Raw genomic sequence first — 20399 nt, forward strand, 5'->3', positions numbered from 1 at the left:
ATGAATTATAATTTAGTGGGAGAGGAAGAAAGCTGTGGCAATAAACTGGCCTTCACGAGATGATGGTAAGGACCTAGATATAATGGGTGTAAATTACCATAGCTCTGCTTAACACAGCCTGATGATTCGTTTCACATCGTAGCGCCGAAATGACATGCAGAGATGGTCATTTCAAGTTCCCCGTTTCAGGTGTCACACTGGCAACCTTAGCGTATCCCCGTAGAGGACAGGGCACAAAAGAGTCCAGCTCCCACCGCTATCAACCACATGCCCGACCTTCGCCACGACCGTCCTATGCTGGCAAAGCATTACTGGGGAGAAGGAAATTGCTCTAGACCTGTAGAGTGCCATATTCTGGTCTCCTAGTTGTGTCACACCCCACTTCTCCCTACGCCCACCACTATGACAAGCATGAGGGTCACACCCACGTCTACAGCACGTATTAGAGACCTGATCAATGTTAATGTGGGGAATTAGTGACGACAATCATTTTGGGCACAGTCCATCTCCAAATTTGTGACTTCTACATGTCCCAGTGACGGGGACAGGTAGCACAACATGGGGAAAGTCACCTCCCTCAGCCGAACGCCGTTTCAGCACCCTCGCCAAAAGGTTCTGGCAGCCAGCCCTCACCATTTCGGTACTTCAAAGTCATCTGGCCAGATGGAGGCCAGGGCAAAGGTCCAAGCGAAGACATCTTCACCGAAACCCTCTGCCTTTAGAAGCAAGTGCCATATGTTTTAGCAGCACTTGAAAAATGAACCACATCTCTCAGCTGTCGACAGCGTTGCCAGTGCATTAGTGTAACTACATACCAGCCCTGATTTCAAACCGCCTTCTCTTCCCCACAGCTTCCTCTCGTCCTGCCCAGTAGGCGACAGCTACATCAGGAGTTGTGACTTCTTTCATCAAGCCGGGTGGATGTACACCCTCTTGTCCTTGTGCTCGTCAAAACAATTACGTAAATCTTTATTGTTGTCTGTTTGTAAAGCACCAGAGGTTTGTGTACGGGAAGACATAATAATCATATTTAAAGAAGTAAAGAAAGCGCAACTTTATTATTATTAATGTGGAAGTACTGAGGAGCTGACGTTGTGTTTAGGTAAGATCACAGCAGCAGAAAGTCTGTTTGATATGCCATACCTTCTGTTTGTTTCTTAATTGTAAGGGGTTTGGTTTTGATCAAGACAATTAATTATGAATATAGCTGAGTTTGCTAACATCAGAGATAAAGCTTAAAAAACTACAAAAGCTTTTTTAGAGTATATTGTACTGTATAGAGAAGTATATATCTTCAGGGCACGAAAACAGACATCTTTGTAATTGAATCCTGAAAAGGAGGGGGAAAAAACTATATAAAATCATGATAGTTTTACGCAGTTTTAGAGTTAATATGCACTTTCGAAATATAATTTATCAGATTCTGTGGTTGCACAGAATCAGTATATGGCATGAGAGGCTGACAAAAATGCAAAGAGCAAGTTACAACCAAGCGTTATTACAATGCGAGTTTTGTTACCCAATAACTTCTCTTTTTCCAGCCTCCCCACCAGTCCCCCTCTGTGCCAACAGAGGAGAAGCATTTCCTTGCTCCCCAGCTTGGCCACAACCATTCCCACTCATCTGCCAAAAAGTGTCTTCAGTGCAATGATCAAAGCTATATTAAACCTTTTGCTTCTTTCTTGTTCATCCAGTATTTCCAGATCACATCCCGCCTAAACTCTCAGATGAATTATTTTGAGCAGCAGTTCATTTGCCATTATCCCGTTCAGGAAATACTGTCTTAGGTTTGGGATTTGCAGGCAGATCTTGTATTATAATACTACCGCTTTTAGTGTGAAGCTCATAGGAACATAAAATGTCTCATTATAAATAAGCCCAGTGAAATAGCTGCAAAGACTTTAATGAGCTTTCAACCAGGCTCAAAGAAAGAAACTTCTAGCACTAATTTTCATAGTAATAGAAATCTACATTTTTAAAATAACTGTAAAATAATTATTTCAGTATCCTGGAATGCATGCTGAGTAGAGGTTTCTCAGACGAAAGAAAGAAAGAAGAAATGTAGAAGAACAGTCATGATCACTTTTAAAATTTGTCCCAGTTTCACAGCCCTTGGCTCTGGTTTCCAACAATGTGTTCATAGGTCAGTGTGTGGAAATAGACTCAGGTGAGGCTTTGGAAGTGTATTTTTAGCTAGACCATGCAGATAATTCAGAGAGTAAAAATGGGGTATCTGTAAAAGCAGAAATAGCCAGAAGAGTAGCTTCATTTGGGGCATTTCATCAAAAGAAGCTAGGTCTGAACACTCTCAGGAAGCAGGAAGTGTTCAGGAAGCACTCTCAAATCTATCTACTAGTGCATCAGACGCGTCTCTGATTCCATCCCAAGCATATTAAAATTCCTTTTTAAGAAGTTATGTGTGAATTGTCATTCAAATATACCTCCGGCTTTGAGTTACAATGTTTATATTCTGTTTTAAAACAGCGGAACAGTTTTCACACACAGTCTGCGCAAAAGAGAATCTCGATTTTGAATCTTAACAGGAGCCAGATAATGGTGGTTTAATATTTCATGTAGACGTCTTAATCGGCAAGTCATTTAACCCAATCGATGTGAGGCCGAGGGTACTTTTAAAAGTATCCTACTTATGAATAAGCAATAACCACGTTTTTGTCACATTTTATCAATTATGCTCTCTAAAAGAGGAGGGTGTCATCACATTTGTGATCATACATTAGTAGGCACAGCTTTTCACAATGACTGTTAAAATGGCACACGCTGGGGAAAACAGTGCTTATTAGGATTAATTTAGGACAATGGGTACTCACTAAGCATGAATTGTACATGATCACTTCCATAATTAATGTGTTATAGTTTTATCTCATCCTTTAAAAAGAAATAATTATATATTTAGACTTCTTTGTTTTTCCTGACAGAATTTAAGTCCCAGGCCCAAGGAAGGAGAGCAGTGGCTCAGGCACGCAGCACTCCTGTGCTGCAGCAGGAGAGTGCGGCGGGCGGTTCAGGCCAGCAAGGGCCATGAGGAACAGTGACAGCCCGTCCTTTCAGGAGTTTCAAGGAAAATTAACAATGCCCGCCTCTCAAAGCTTGTGTTGATCAAACAGCTCTCCAGCACGCTGAGAGCAGAGGCTGAAAACGCCACCTGAGAGGACACGCTGCTTTTGCTGCGTTGGACACACCGACAGGAGCTCGTAGTGCTCCGCGGTAGTTCTGGGGGCTGACACCTGATGTTAGCGAGAGGGCAGGGCTGGAAATGATGGTGAACCTTCAGAACACAGAGCCACCACACCATTTCTAACCCCAGACATATGTTAGCCCTGGCCCTTTGATATTTCTCCTGCTGAAAAGGGTCACTGTAAAGTACAGCGTGGGGGGAACAGCTAGTAGAAGAAGCCTTGAATGCAGAGATGCTGGGAATCAAGGTATTTTGCACAGGGGCTGCCCCTACCTGCTGCGTTAGGTCTCCAGGTCTCTTAAGCACATCTGCATGGCACAGAAAACGGGCACATCTATCCCACATCACTAGAATACCACGTGAGGCCCTTCTGCTACTCACGTGACATCAGCACGTTTGTGCCACACACAACCCACAGCCTACACCCCCCCACCTTTATGTAAAAAGCCTCACCGATGACCACCCTTCTGATCTGGCTGCAGCAGCCTGTTGATCCCCTCCCCAGGATAGCCAGCACCTCTGTCTCTCAGTCCATTCTGGGATGACCTGCTCAGGCCTTCACTTCAGAAACAGACTCCGTAGTGCTCTCCTTTTGCTTTGCAGACGATACGGAGAAGGGTGCTCTCCCTATTGTCCCCACCGCTGGGTTAACAGAAGCAAGAAAGGCTTGGCTTGTAGCTGTGGCCTCCCGAGTGCGGAGGATGACTGGCTGTGAGAAGGCCGAAGTGTTTGCGGAGGGCAGCGCGGTGCCAGGCGGCGGGGGCTGGGCCGGGAGAAGATGAGGGCAGGTCGCAGTAAAGCAGAGGGCTGCGTGGCCAGATGGCGCTGAACAGGTCTGGGCAGGTACAGCACGTGTACAGGTGCAGAGCTGTAGCGTCAGGGCCAAGCCATATGGCTCTGTTGGACAGGTATGGGGGTGCTCCAGGGAGAGGCACCGAGGAGTGGAGATGGTCCAGACTATATCGGGGGCGGGGGGTCAGAACAGAGAAGGTTTCTGAGGAATTTCCCCCCAGCATCCTAGCCGGAGCACCCCCAGGAAGCCCCAGAGGGCACCCCGTGCTCGGCAATAAAGCCTTAATGGTAGCGCAGGAGCACTTCTACTGGACAGAAGGACAAAACTAGCTGGCCGCCCTGCATTTGGCAGTTCTTTTGTTCTGAGTGGGATGAGGATCTTTTACTTGCAGGGAGGCTGACTGAACAAATCCCATTTCCCAGTATGAGCAGGAAAATTAAATGGCTTGGGGAGTTCCTCACTGCTTATTTGGAAATGCCATGTGAGTGATTACCTGTGCACCTAAAAGGAAAAATAACCTTATATAAAATGTAGTATCAATGTCGACTGCAATGCATCCTAACCATGGGATCCTTTCTTCCAAAGGTTATATAGTTTTCAAGAATATGCCTTTGAGGCAGTGAATGAAAAAATATCGAGTCCTGTGTTTCATTTAAGTTAAAATTACAATTTTTTAATATTTTTTTTTTAACACTGGGCTGAGTTTGAAAAGAGACTATGGAAATAGGAACTACCATGAAAGAGCTTGTAGAAGAATCCAATATTTCTCCTTATTTTTTATTTTACTTCAATGGAACTGTAAGCATAAGAGGGCTGGCTTGGTCCAGATTTGATCATTCTCTTCTAGAGCCTGGGAGACTTGCAGAAGAAGAGCCTGTGCTTTACATTCTGCATTATGGGAATATTATTTCAATTTTCATTTTACTACTATTTCAAAGCACTAGAAGTTCCTGCAGCTGTTTGGTCACATAATAATAGACAGACTAATTTCTCATGCATGGCACCCAGCATGGTGTATCAGAAAAAAGGCCCCAAACCTGCTCCTGCATTTTAATAAGTGTGTGTGTCACTTTGTAGGAGATCAGAATCCTGTCCAAATTCTGCAAAGTCTAATAGAACAACAGTTGCCAAATGACAAAACCTATCAGAAGAAACAGAGTAAAAAGGCACGTCTTTGTTTCTGATCCTCACAGCTTCGGTACTGGCAAGAGAAATGTCAAGGTTTCCAAAATAAAGCCAGTTAACCACTGTAACTGCTATTAAATATAAACAAGGACATAAAAATAGAGAGGATGGAAGCCAGGATATGAACTTGAAACAGTAGCTATGTTTACAATTACAGATTTGTTAACATCGACTTCTCCTGGGGCTGTACAGCTCCGCTGGCTGCAGCTGTGCTGGGAACAGAGGCATAAACCTCTGGGGCCTACAGCATCTCACCAGCGATGGGGAGTCCCAGAAGGAAACCAGTTGTGCAGCGATGCTGTGTATGGTGGGAGAAGAAAAGGCACTGCAGCGAGGTGCAGCTTCTTCCCCTTTACTGTCATGCAGGACACACGTTACAAGGAAGCAGCAAGAGTACCTTCACTGTCATTCTCCCCAGTAACTCTCCTCACCTTAGTAAAGGCAAGCAAGCTAAATTCATGACAGCAGCTAGTTTTTGTAAAAGCTCATAGCCAGAAAAGAACGGATTGGATCTATTCTGCCGCTGTGGCAATAAGACAACGTGCACTGGCATTCTATTCCAGGTAAAATCCCCTTGAAGGTAATATAAAAGTGAGAACTTAATGAGCATTAGTTAGTGTCTTAAAAATATCACCATTTTTCTTGCACAGACACAGCTGTTGAATAAATGCACTGCTCAGCATTGATCATCTGTACGACATGGTAAATGAAGATGGCATATTCCTAAGTAAGAATTATGGCCTTGTCTGTACACAAAAACTGCATCCATTTAATTTAATCAGTAAAGAAATGGATGCAGCACAGCCAACATGTAGACGAAATGCAGGGGGTAAAATGACATTGTATGCATCTATTCAAGACTTACAATTTTAGCAGCCTGGTTTTCTGCAGGTACAATGCTGGCATTTTTTGTCTGAGCACAACATAGAATGATCGAGATTCTGGATGTGAGGAAGAAAGGGAACAAGACTGTGATCCACAGCCCGCTGGAGTCCATTTGGTCTTTCAGGGAGCTGCTGAAAGAAGCCAAACAGGATTGTTCATCTGCAGAATCACACTGGTGTGCTATCCGAGACAGGGCCATTATTGGACTATTCCTGGTGCTTCAGTTATACAAAAGAAATACACTAAAATAATTAATTGACGTCATTAAACTACTGTGGTGTTGAACAGATATTGCACTTGAACATAATGAATGTTGACAATTCATTATTTCAGGTTTTATGACAATACCTCTGTGATAAATATTTCTACAAATTCTAAAAGTCAGATGTAAGAAGAAGTCTGCACACTATAAACTGCCACAAAACTGAAGACTTGTCAAAACAAAATGAGCTATAAAACCAATAATATTCAGGCAACGTCACTCTCATTAAACACCTAATGATGCCACAGGCATATTAGTGGGGAAACGCTCATGAGGAATTAGGAGGAAAAAAAAAACAACCCTGCCCCTAAAACCGCTTGCCAAGCTGTTTGTACATTCTGCCGCAGGCAGTTTCCTGAAAAAGATGGAGACACGAATGGAGACAGTCAGTGACTATTAGATGCTGATGATGGTGAGGGCAAGCAGGAGAACCGATGCTGGAGATTAAGGGCTGCATTTTGCTTTCAGTTACGTCTCGCGTGTCTCAACATTTCATAGTATTTAAATGAATCTGTTACATAAGGCATGTCTCCTCTCTATGCTGCTCAGCAGCCATATTCTCCTTTCTGGTATGGATTGTCTTGGGAAACTTGCCAAGCTGTGACAGAGCAGTGCATAAAAGGAAATCATGCTCATAAGCTTGGGGGTGGGGAGAGCTGCAGGTGAACAGATTCAGTGCAGCAACATAAAGAAAGTCTCCTGTCTCAAAACCTCAGGGTTCACATGAAATGGGAGCCAGAATACTTCTTTTAAAAAGTGCAATAGGGATGCTAGGGACCTCAAACCAACCCATCCGTTTGCTCCAGGGAGGGTGGGAGCACAGTGCACTACAATTGCTCAGCGCCCCACTGGCTGCTGCTTTAGCAGGTTGGAAGAACAAACCAGTATTTCCTCTTAAAACGCCAGAAAAGCCCCGTCCAATTTTGGAGCCCATTCCTGCCAGATGCTGAACATCTCCTTTACACTTATGAAGGATCTGGACCTTTTAATTAAAGACACAGTGAAACGAGGGTGTACCCAGCCTCTTGTGGGAGTTAAGCTATTACCTGCCTGCCAGGACCTGCCTGAAAGGTCTGGCATTTCCTATAGAATTCAGTGAATGCACTCATTGTTGTTAATATTCATTATTGTATTTATTAATAGCCAAGCTCTCAGGTAGTTGTTGGCTTTTCATCTCTAGACCTCAAAGTGCTTTACAAAGGAGATCATTATCAACAAAGGAACACAGACATCTACATTTGGGCTTTGGCAGGTAAAAAGCATCTCAATTCACCTGTAAAGTAGATTTACCAGTTGAGCTTTACTCTGGCCACCTGCCCTGGAAACAATCTCCAAATCTTAAACGACTGGGGGCAGGGGAAGGGATTTCCAGCTGAAGTTCAGTAACACAAACATCTACAGGGAATTAGGCAATCCTGCACAATGCTGTTCCTGGCTGGAAGATGTGGAGGGCAAGGAGACTCTCTACCTGAAGTCTACAACACTGGAGCAATCTCCAGGTGTCTCCAGACCAGAGCAGGATTCCTTACTACAGGGTACTGCTGTGGATTACAGCACTGAGCACTTTTAATTGCTCCATCCCCAAAGAGAAGAGTTACTGTCCTTTTGCCATCTTCAGTTGTTATAGTAAAAGACAGGTGAAGAAATGTGCTTGGGCTGATAAATTTTTTGGCAGTTTTGCACTGCACGCAGACTAGGATTTTTCATCTTAATGACCTGCAGCTGAAACAGATGTTTTGCTTTAGTGTTTTAAAGCACTTCACAAAACTTAACACTAATTTATTCTTTCACAGTGCAGGAAAAAAAAAAAAGATGTTTGATATCGTTACTCACATAACAGAACAATGTGAAAAATGGAAACAGATGTTTCTCATTTAAGCATGAATAAGAAGGAAGCAAAAGAAAAAAAGATGATGTAGTAGTGATTAAGAGAAATATGATGGCTTGGTTAAGTCAAGACAATTTCTTATGGATCTCCAGTCAGTCCTGAAAGATCTTTCTAACAACTTGGTCCCTGATTCAGCAAGCACGTGGAAGTGGTTAATTCCAGCTGTGGAGGTTGCCTCACACGCTTCATTTATAATATTTTTAAAAGCTGTATAGCCAAATGAATGCTTCACAGTTAGGAGTTAAGGGATCAACACCATTGTTCCTGTAGACAGTAAAGCACTGACCGTTTTCACAAGCTACAGACATCTACATTTGAATATCAGAATAGAAATACAGTCAAACTGAAAATACATTGTTTCCTGAAACACTAAGAAGTACTTTGATTTTACTACAGTGCAGACAGAGCATGGTGAGACTCAGAGGCAGCAACCAGGGACCCCCTTACGTGCTCCCCACAGAGAGCCCCGGCTTCCCCCCAGGGGTGCGGTGCCTGGCAGGAGGGATCTGCTCTGCTTTGGCAACCACCTCTCACCTCTCCCTGTCCCGGCAGAAAGAAAGGTCCGGCTTCAGCTGCAGGGCCTTTCCCAGTAAAAATCTCTCAGAAACCTCCAGTGACGTGGGTTTCACTGAGGGCAACTCAACCCTTTACCAATCCACCACCAAGAACGAAGTGACTTGCTAGGGGGTGAACTGAGCCTGGGGAAGGGGTGTGTGTAACGTGCCCCTATATTTCTGTGTCTGGCGGGACTTGGGTGCAGACCAAACAACCCATCTTTCATTGCTGGTACTACTTTTTGTCTTAAGCCTGCCTTGGAAGGTGAAGGATCCAAGCAAGATGGTGCAGACCACCAGCCTTAGACAAGATTGTTCCCCTTCTTCCTTCCCTCCCTCCCTCCAGAGCAAAGCCTAGGCAGGAGTCGTGTCCCTGCCCCGGAGCCACCCTCCACAGCTCCCACAGGCCTCCAAGGTGCCCTAGGGCTCGCCTCTGTGGAAGGCAGGACAGCCCTACTCTGCCAATGCTGGCAGCCAGGAAAGAGGTGCAGAGGTTTTCCCCACCGCAGGAGAATCCTACTGGCCATTCCATCGCACCAAACACCTGCTCAGACAGTTTTCACTCTTTGTTACCCCCAAGAAAATGATGCTGTCTTTGGCCTCATTGAATTATTTTTGGTCCATCTGCACCAGCACGTTCTGCCTTTCCAGGGCAACCTAGCCCCAACTGGCAGAAGCGTAGCTACCCCGATGTTCCCAACAAGGAGGAAAGGCGAAAGAAATGTTCAGACTCCCAATGGATTACAGCAGTGTTAAAAAAAAAAAAAATCCCTTTGTTTCCAGGCTGTACTAATCTATTAGGAACCATTGGGCAGAAATAGAGAGCACTATAAAATTCCTTTTACAGAGGAATTCTTGGCAGGAAAAATTGAAAACTAAGCTTCCAATCCTCTTGTTTGAGTTTTAAGGACAACACTTCAGTTCTAGGAAACTGTCACCTTCCACTCAGCATTTTTAATACAAAAATAATGTTTCTGAAATTGTCACTGATTTCAGCAGTTGCTGAGAGCTTTGGCCCTGTGTATGCAGTCCACAGACTGTGCATGCAGAATTAATAATCTCGTTAACATTACTATATGCAAACACTCCCAGGATGCAAAGAGAGATTTGTATTTCAGATTAATATTTTATGGGAATTTTGTGTGTACATGATAAATGAATAAATGGAGGGACACAAGGGGACGTGCAGAACATGTGCATCATGTGTGAGAACCGCATTAATTCTTAAATGTTTGCAATGGCCACAAGACGGTTAAGGAACAAAAAGATATATTATTGTAATTACAAAGGAAGAGAGGATAAGAGAATAAAAATGAGAGATCAAGAGTGCCTTTTCCTGTTACAGTTTCTCCAGCTGCAGAGCTGGCTTCAGAGGTTCTCCGAACCCTCCTGCACCCATCCCTTCCACGCCATGCACCTTCCCCTGGCTGCAGATTACCGTCCCTTTAATTCTGCCAGTTCAACCATTTGCATGTTCAAGCTTTCATCCAGCTCTTAAGTACAACATGGAATCACGCCCTTAGCCTACTTGGTCTTTCATTCATTTTCAGCTGCTATATAACAAGTGGCAATACCATATAAAATCTCAGCACTGGTACAGTGCTGCAGATATAAAAAAAGAGGCATGTCAGGGAGACTGAGAACAGGCCTCAGGATTTGGGGGGTTAAAAAGGAGATGGATTTAGAGAGAACCATCACTGGCTTCCACTGTTTCAGCTTCTGGGTCACCCTCCTCCCCACCTCTCCAGTTGTCCTTATTCTACTGAAGTTTATTGCTACTCCGGAATGACATGAAGCTCTCTAACGCTTTAACTATAGGAAATGTAATATTGTATTTGTCCAAAAACCTACAGGAGTAAAAGAAGATCCCTGAGGGGATATTATTAACTGCCTGCTACTTATCATTGATGGTTATTCTCTGAGACAACTCTCCTGTTTAATCTTTATGCTCTCGACAATAACCCTTCTCTCTTTTTGATCAAGTGTTTAATTTTCTTGAAAGATTTTCTCCTACTTTAGTTATTATTGAAGGGGATTTTAATTTTACCCCAACTCTTTAATGGCTAAATCTTGCATATCCACTATTTCAAATAGGGGTATTTCAGTTACTCTAAGTAAATAGTTCAAGGATTTGGTCTTGATAGGTAGCTGGAAAATTTCAAATCAAAACAAAATTGAAATCGCAGTTTCTTTTCCACTTCAGAATAGAGTTTTTAGTCTCTCTGAGTGACCTGTCAGTGTACTGGAATAAGAAATGGATACTGCTAGACTGCTATAGAGCATACTCCCATGTCAGCAGAGTTTCATCAGCATGAGTGGCAGCCCTGTATGTGAAATCAGTTAGCTGGTTATTTCATCTGTAGCTGATCAAAGATAAACAAGACAAAAAAGACAAACAAAGGGAAGCGGTGATGTAGAATGTATTCTTACTTTCCTAGTCTCCACAGGCAATATTATTGCTAAATTTCCTCTAATTGTTTATAGTAGAACTTTAAAGCACAACAGGAGAGAAAAATACAGACAAAACCAGTAGAGGTTCAGCAGAGAGCAAAACCCACAAACCTGCTTGCTTTCCCTTCTCACAGGCATCCTTGATCCTTCCCCATTGTCACTGTATCTCCACAGCCCAGTGGAAGTCCAGATCATGGATAAATATCTAATAATAGTTACATTTAGGGCAGCCCACAGAGCCTGGAAAGACTGCAGGCCCGAGAGGTCTTTTGGGGAGGCTTGTTTTGCTTTGGCACACTGGGCACTCCTGTTTCCCATGACCTTGTTGTCCACGATAATTACAAGAGTTTACAACAGTCTCCTATTCCTGAAGCCAATAAATTATTGCACTGGGCCCATGATTTTGCAGCTCTAGCCTGTATTCCCAGTATCAGCTTATTGTCTTTGCTTGTCCAATCCGAACGTGTGTGAGTGGAAGCAGAGAGCCTTGGTCTGCTCCCTCCTGTGCAGCCACCCTCCTTTCCCGGCTCCCAGGTTCAAAATGGGAGCTCGGCACATCTTTCTTACAGATGGTCATTCGCTCATCTTCCTCACCCCCCTTTCACAACAACCCATCCTCACAGCTACCCTCCCTGCCAGCATGGGCTTGCTCACAGGATGCAATCAGAGAGGTGCCAGGAGCTGTGTAGGACACAGCTGCTCCATGACCAGAATTCAGGTGAGGAGAAGACTCGAGTGAAAGTGAGCAGGGCCAAATGCCTAGTTAGCAAACACTAGAATATGCAGATCTAAATCTATACATCTGAGCCTTACATTTCCCCATCTGTAAAAACAACGTTGAAATACTTCTCTGTTTCTCAAGGAAGCTACTAGAGCTAATAAATTAATTAATGCTTACATAACACTATATTGTCAGAAAAATCTTCTCCCTAAATCAACATGTTTTCAAATATTCCAGCTGATGACAGAAATTAATTTTTCAAACAGGTAAAACACAGACTATAAACGGCGACTAATAACCTCAAGATGATCCCCTTAAGATTAATCTAAAATTGCAAAATCTTTCAGAGTGAGTATTTATTTCCCCTGTTGCATTTCTTTTGAGGCAGTTGGACTCAGCAGCCCCATTTGCTTTCTCAGCATCTGATGCCAGAGTACACAAGCAGTATGGGTGGAAAGAACACAGCAAGAGAGAGATGTAATCACCAAAGAAATGGAGCAACAGACTTAAAAAGAGCATGATTCTCACAGCAGGTCACCTGAAGTGGCAGCTGTGCATTTCTGGGCTGGTACCAAGTGTCCACTACCACTTTACAAGAGCCTTGTGGCTTTAGATTTTATCCCTCTTGACTGAAATACATAAATATTTTCTAACAGTACCATTGCTTTTCAGAAAGTACTGGTTCAGCCCTAGCATAGGACAAACTTTCTCGCCGACTTTATTGTTCTAATCTCCAAGGCTCAAACAAGAGATGTGTGGAGAATCTTTGTGTGCTGCCCTTCACACTTGCATTCAGATCTTCCCTGCTTAATGAGCCATGGGCTGTTGCTCTGAAACAGAGGACATTAACAGTTCAGAAAAAATAAACCCCTGCAGATTAATCACCTGGCTTCTTCATGGGCCCAATTCCAGTCAGCAGACAGTGTGAAAGCAGAATATCTCCATACATGCTGCCTGACTGATAAGCATATTAGCTGATCACTATGCCTGGCTTTGACAAGCATATAGCATGAGTCTTATTTTGTTGTTTATTTAAAATGAATACCAGACTTCTCCAGATGTCACTGTATTCACAGAAACTAACTATGCAGCCATTACATGATTCTTTTAGCATCCCCCCCTTCTCTCTGCTAGTGAAATAGTATCTGTTTCATGCTTCTTGATTTTTAAAGTGAATGTTTTATTGCTTTCTGAACAGCACTTAACTGTTAGGTATCACTTCTGAGTCCACCAAGCAAAGACAAGGATCTCAATTAATCTTGAGAACTACACTTTGCTAGAAACTGGCCACTGACTAATGGTACTCCTGCTCCTCAGTAAACCGCTAATAGCTTTATTCTTACTTAGCCTGACCACTCAATTTTAGTACAGGAGGGATAGTATGAAAAGGAAACAGGATTAGGTGTTGGCCAAAAGGATGGCAAACCCGTCAAAAGCCCTTTGCCAAACCCTGAACATAGCACAGACAGGACACAGCGTTTAATTTTCTGGAAGCACAGAGAAAGCAACAGCCAAACAACCAGTTGTGCTGTCAGCACAGTTTCCCTCATCCCACAGCAAAGTAAGCTCAGAAAAAGACCAATGGGATATGGCATTAAACAGTTAAACAGACCTGAACTGCTCCAATTTGTGTAATGACAATACCCTCCCATCACCATAACCCACCTCTTCACCTCTGCCCGCCCCAGCTCTCCATGGGTCGGGAGACTTTTTGAACAGAGCGATTCTAGCATAACATGAAGGAAATACAAGCTCTATCTTTTGATCATTTCTTATTCAGCTCCTTTCTCTTGTTGGGTCAAATCTCAGTCCCACTGAACTCCTGATTTAGCCTATTAGCAGGGAATGGTGAACCCCCATCCTCATTTCTTTCCTTCACATATCTACTAGCTTGTTTCCCATGTTTCCATTTTTATAGCCCTTAGAGGCTACAGGAGTGTGCTGCTTTGATTGCCTTAACCTTATCCTTCCTATAGGTCATGCAGGTCAGCAGCATACCTGGAATAAACCGGGACTGTTATTTCAACCGTCAGTCACACTTCAGCTGGAAGGCAGAGTCCCGTTAGCAGGGAGATCGAAGCTCTGCAGAGCAAAGCAATAGTCAGTAGTGTCTTTGATGGCAATGTGTGCTTCAGCTCCCGCCTGTTAACAGGTATCCATGGGCACCGCTGTTCCCCTGGCTCTGTTTCCCTTTGATCACGTTGTGCTGCTATTGGAGCATTTCAGGAAACAGGGCCCAGAGCAGGGTGTATGTGCCCCTGTGACCACACACAACAGGCTAGATTCTCCACAGATTACAAGCCAAAAAGTGCTGTAGTGTTTTCCTGAGCTGAGGCTTTGGCCCTATATCTTCAATGTGCCTCTGCCACCAAGCAGGACCTCATCGGGCAAGACACTGAGCAGCGTTTGATTAAGACCACTGTGAATGGAGTAAACACAGCACCAGATTCTCCAGAAATGGCCCTTTACAAAGAACCACCTGGATGCTACAAAATGAGCCACGTGTGGAGATCCCATAAATAGAACGGCACTTCAAACTGGACGTCTTTATAGACATTCAGCCTGTGCTGGGGTCTCAAGCCCTGGATTTGGGGACATTAATTCATCGCTTCTTCAAAGAGGCAAAAACACTGCTGAGAGGGATGCAAACATGTTTGCTTTATGATGACGCATAAAGACTCTACCTGGAGTCTCCCAAACAAGCCTTCCCTCTCCTTTAGTGGCATGCAAACAGCGCACACTACATGCTTTAAATGGGATTCAAGTCACTTTTTTTCATTGCTACTAGAGCAGGTACTGCTGGAGATAAAAGCAACTGTCTCCGAAGAGCAGGTATGACATCTGGTACATAGCACCGAAAATAAATCTTTAACTTCCTCTCATACCTGCCAAACCTGCTCCAAGGAAATAAACCTGGGAAATATTACAAATACACACTTCTCTCTGATTTCAAAAGAAGAACTGACCTATTTTTTCTTTGCCCGTTTTCAAACATTTCCTATGACAAGATCAGTTTTCTAAAACAATGGGCTATGATTGGAATAACCACAACCATAAAAAAGAAAATTGCATGCATATGAAAAAGGCAAGTGGCCTGATGTTTGCACTGGAGGTAATTCACGCTAATACCTCTATTTATAGTGCAGCAGCACCTTAGGGACCCAGTCATGCTCAGCACACCTACTTGGTAAGCACTATACAAACAAGAAATCTGATAGTCTCGCCCCTGTAGTGCACTCATACTTGTGATTTATGGAAACTGGTTGTGTAACACCATATAATTTGGGAGTGGTCCTTTGTTAAATTATTTTCTCTGGTCATATTTGTGTAGTAAGTATTTTCCATATCCTTTCAATAGCTGACCTGACTTACAAGAAGACAAGAGATTTGTGTATTGGCAAAGATGCCCTACTTAAATCAGGAACAATTAAAGACCCAGTTCCTATTTACAAGCTTGACTAAGGAACCACACACACACAAAAATCAAATTGAAGAAGCCAGGAAATGTTTCTCTGCGCTACAATTCTGGTCATGTGGGAGGGTCTATGGGGGGGATCAAAAAAGGAAGTGCTTGTGATTCATTATTAGCAATGTAAATAGGACACATTTGGAGGCTGTCACCATCCTGATCGCTCATCTGCTTTTATTAGTCCTCATTCTTTATTCTTATTGTCTTTGGTTTTCTGCGCTTGTCATTAAAGTTAGTTATGTTATAGGCATCTGTTTAGCATATTCTATATGAAAATGCAAATGGAGATGAAAAACAGTAAAATAAATATATGCAGCTTCCATGGCATGTATATATTTGACTGTAGCATGTCAAATACAAAAGAATTGTTTATCACTTCGAAAGTCTGCTTGTTCATTACGTGCATTACTTCTTTACCAGCAGATGGCAGTTTACCATTATTTTAAATAGGTTCTTTTGTTGATATCAGATGTTTTAAAGTTCTAAGTGGTTGGTAAAAAGCCTTGAGCTCATTGCAAGGTAAATTTTTAATACCATTTCCTTCAGCATCATCCCCTCTAGAAAAAGTAATCAGGATTGAGCTATTTGTTTCAGTTTACAACCCTGCTGTTGACCGAGGCTAAACATTATCTGCATAGAGTTACCTGACAGCGAGTTCATCCAGCACCAGTGGGTATTATATGCAGCCTCAACCACTCACTGCTGCTACCAGCCCCTGAGGCACACTTTACACTCCCTAATTCCCACTCTGTGCTTGGGGAGTTGCACACAACATTATTAACACCAGTAGCAAGGGCAACATGAAGGATGTGACTGTACAAAAGGGCTACTGGTTTATTTACTGCAGTGTGGCTTGGACACTGCCTGAATTTTAGGTAACAAAGTGTTAAAACTACCATCTGGGCAGTGTAGCGGAGGAGGACCAAGGTTGCAGGGAGTCAGTGCCAGGGGATGCAGCCAGCAGGGTGCTTTCAGAAATCCTGCTGCTAGCCAAGGCCATCCTTTAACCCAGTCAGAGGCGCAGCTACAAGACCATCTTCCCTGGCCTAACACAGGGCTGAGAATGAGAGCTCTCCTCACAAAAAAACTCCAGCAGGGAGCACAAGCAAAATGAAGGGATGGGCCTGTCGGTTCAATGCTGCTTTAACGCCTGGGCACAGATTTACCCAGGGCATCACCTGACTTGTGCAGCCCTCACAGGCACAGCAGTGTCATCCGCATCCTAAAACCAGGCACCGGGGAGAGACTCTTGCACCAGAAGCCTCCATCTCCACTGACCCTGTGGTGACACTGCTCAGTCTGCGTGAGCCAATCTTCCCTTCCGGCCCCAACAACCCCCTCCTTTGTGTCAATACCAGCATTCAGGCCCACCCGATGAGGCAACGCGGTAGCTCGCCGTTGGATTTGTTCCCTCATCCAACTCCGCCACCCGCCACAGCACACAAATGCTCCTTTTGGCAGCATCAGCCGCAGAGATTTTTGCTGGATTAAAGCAACCACGTGACCCCCAGCTTCTCGCAGGAGCAGCACCAAAACGGCAACAAAGAGCAGAACCCCTCTCACCTTACACCACAGGCACGCCAGCTCGGCCTTGCACTATGTGATGGTATTTTGGGCACGCATCCATTTTCTGCCAACTCTCCGGCCACTGAGCACGATGGTGGGTTGAAATAGACTGTACAGAGAGCGGGAAGGTGGAAAGGGCTTCCCTCACCTGCCCACAGGCTGGGGACAGACAGACTGGTTTTGTGGCTGGGCTGAGATTTTGTTCATTTGGTTTTTTGTTTTGCTTACATGGCAAATTGCCCTCTCCCTAGGGCTGCACAAGTCCTTTCAAGTCCTACAACATTTGAATTTGTGTTCCTTGTATTCTCACACTAAAGTGGCAAAGAAGAGATCCAGAGATCATTTTGCATCTGTTAAAGAACGAACAAAGCTAACCGTTCCAAAACAAAGAGTACTGACACACACCACTCTAACCTATCTTGGGAATGCAGCGTTTTCTTTTACAAGCAGTCCCAGGTAGCCTCTTTTTAATGATCTGCAGAGAGACTGAGAAATTCACCGGTGGTATTCAATTAGAAGCTGAAAACAACAGAGAGAGCAGATGTGTTATACAAATGGGCAAAGAGAGATGAAAAACACGGGAAAGAGAAAGGAAATGTGACAACATTTGGGAAAAACAGGAGAGCATTACAGTGTGGGGAAAAAGACACATGCATACACGGTATCAGGTGCAGACTGACCAGGGGAGATCACAAATCCACCAAGGGGAACGCTGCAGATGTAAGGGGGAAAGACTGACTAACAGGTCCTTTCTCTTTAATGCTGAAGATTCCTGAAGATGTGGGATGCTGTGTACCCATCCTGGTGAAGTCCTTGGGGCACAGCTGTGCTTATAAAATAATACTGATACAGTTCAACAGCCTTTTGTTGGAACAAATAGCAAATGGAAGTATTTATGAATCACATAATGGCTTTGTAGCCTTTGATAGCTCTCAAACAATCATATAGCCAGAAAATGCATGCTGATCAACCCCTCTTCCTCGTGTGAGCAACAGCATAAGCAAAGCAGATGTCCAGGTGAACCTGCCACCATCCTACCACCTTTTGTTGCCATCTGAGAAGCACTTTAAATAACATTCAAAGTAGGTTTACCATCAGTTATTACTGTTTGATTATTGCATTCCTAAGATAATGGATTTCAAAATTGTATTTTCCAGTTGAAGATTAAAGAGCTACTTCTAGGCTTCCTACCTTCTTTAATAAAGCAAGATTCAATCTAGTCTCAAAAGTTGAACATTAATATAGAGGAGATTTGCTGTCATCTTAGTAAGTGTTAGCAGCAATCATTTAGTATTCCCATTACTTTCCCACCCAAACCTCACCTACTCATGTCAAGAAGCAAACTGGATCTCTTATAACCACACACCACCTTCATCCTGCAGATGCTCAGGGACACCTACCCACTGTTGGACCCCAGCCTTTCTGCTCTGCTTCACAGAGTGAAAGCAGGTTTGTGCCTCAGGGCAGAAAGAGGGCAGCTTTTCACGCCTGCCATGCACAGGTACACCCCCCCACCCCCCCACCCCCACCCCGACCTTCTGAGCAGCCCGCTCCCCCTCCAGGGAGGTCGCTGTGAGCAGCGGAGAACGCTGCTGGCTCACCGCACGGCCGATGTGCAAAGAGCATCGAGGCGCATCTGATGCTGTGGTATATACTCGGCATTGGAAAGCAACGCACATTCCTTCAGAGTGCAAGGCAAGAAGGGATCCTTTAAATTGGCAGATCATGCACATCAGCAAGCAGCTGAAGTCCATTTAGCTAGCCCTGCATTTCTTGTATACACAGTCACCTCCATACTGCAGGCACAGAGCCTATGACTACAGCACACGTCCCCAGAAACGGGAGGAAAGAAGAAGGAAGAGGCAAGACATATCTCTTGGCAAGGTGCAGAGCCGGGCCCTCTTGATCTCAGCTTGCAGAGCCAAGAACAGATTAGCTCCTGGCCCTGCTGCTGGAGAAAACAGAGGGAAAATCCCACATCCTGATGAGAATCCGGAGCAAAACTATGCCCCATGGATTTTGTCTGAGATCCAGCATTGCCTAAATCGGGTTGAATTGTTACACAATACAGGACGGAGAATCTCTTAATTTCCCCAGAATCTGTCCCAGAAGCTGAGCGTTCTTAGCCACTTCATAATATTGTGCACTGAGTCATATCAAAAGTTAAATCAGCAGCAGGACTCGGCCTAGGTTTGCCACTCTATGAATGTGCACTGCCCCAGGAGAAGAGTTGCAATCCGAGCCTAAAAGCCAGGGTGTGCATTTCCTCCCCGCCGCCTTTCCCTGGCTTTATGCCAAAAGCAGAGCAGCAACCAGGTGACTTATCTGCTGTCAGCACCTCCTATTTTTCTAAGTTTCTTATCAGGGCCCAGAGAAGCCATGATGGTGAAGAACTACATTATCTCAGTTCGCACCAGATTTTCCACCTCCCTCTGTGACTTTCCATGCCAAAATCTTTGCCAGTGATATGTAAAGCAGGAGATGAGGGCTCAAAATCTGCAATTTTGCCTAGAATATGCAATAAATGTCTAATTAGAAACTCATACTTATGAGCTATGTTCCTCTACTATAAGTTGTTCTGCCCCACAGCACCACTACAGTGTCACTGAGAAGACAAGAAGGGTTGAGGTGAAGTCTCTTAAGGGAGAAGCACAGCAGAGTACCATGTGGGGAGCACAAGCAGACTGGAGGCTGACAGTACTTGGCTCTACAGAGACGCCAGCCTGCCGGACAGGGACAGAGGAGCCCACGGACAGGAGAGCTTCAAGACATTAAATACCTGGTGGCTGAGAGCTGGTGCAGCTGCAACAACCAAGAAGGGCTTGTCTTCATCTGCTGAGCAGGGCTGTGGGCTCCTTCCCGGTGGAGGCGGACGTGGGTGGGTCACGTGCAGCTGTGTCCCTGGAGTCCAGCTTCCTGCAGCGTGCTCTGCAGAGGGCAGCAGCTCAGTCAGCGCAGGAACTGAAGCCAGTGAAAAAAACCCGCCTGTCTCACAACACGTCTTACTGTGAGGATGTCCCTGAGCAACATCTCTGCCTTTGCCTGTTGGTTTCTGGGTAGAGCCGAGTCCTAGAAATGAGCGTCTTGAACCTGGCACCACAAAATGGAGCTTCCAAATAACTGGATGCTTAAAAAAATTGCACTACACTGTGTATAAAGTTGGGAATTAAATTTACAGCAGGAATTAAGGATTTGACTGTGTGTGTAAAGGAGGCCACGTCCCATCAGAAGCCAGCCTACGATTAAAACCGGGAACAAAACAAGGCCTGAGCACCTACCGAATGGAGAATACACTCAATTGAAGCAAACAGCTGCAAAAAAAAGAACCATTAGAGTCAAATCCCCTTTTATCTCCTAGCAGTATGGAAAAACCTGAAGGCCAGACTTAGGCAGAACTCTTGGTTTTGTGGCAAGTTTTCTCTGACTAAG

The 20399-nt window shown here is 44.4% G+C and overlaps 1 protein-coding gene across 2 annotated transcripts in view; it reads right to left on the reverse strand.

Moving 5' to 3' along the window:
- The window catches only part of ZNF644 (zinc finger protein 644), a 78317-nt gene extending 58465 nt beyond the window's left edge, over positions 1-19852 (reverse strand). Inside the window, exon 1 of one of the 2 annotated variants that reach the window (XM_064455476.1) lies at positions 19750-19852. The gene's annotated coding sequence lies outside the window, so the exon portion shown is untranslated. The remainder of the gene's footprint in view (positions 1-19749) is intronic. The other variant, XM_064455482.1, reaches the window with a different exon arrangement.
- Between the last annotated feature and the right edge of the window lie 547 nt (positions 19853-20399).

This window comes from Phalacrocorax carbo, chromosome 6, assembly GCF_963921805.1.
Source record: "Phalacrocorax carbo chromosome 6, bPhaCar2.1, whole genome shotgun sequence".
Taxonomy (NCBI): Eukaryota; Metazoa; Chordata; class Aves; order Suliformes; family Phalacrocoracidae; genus Phalacrocorax; species Phalacrocorax carbo.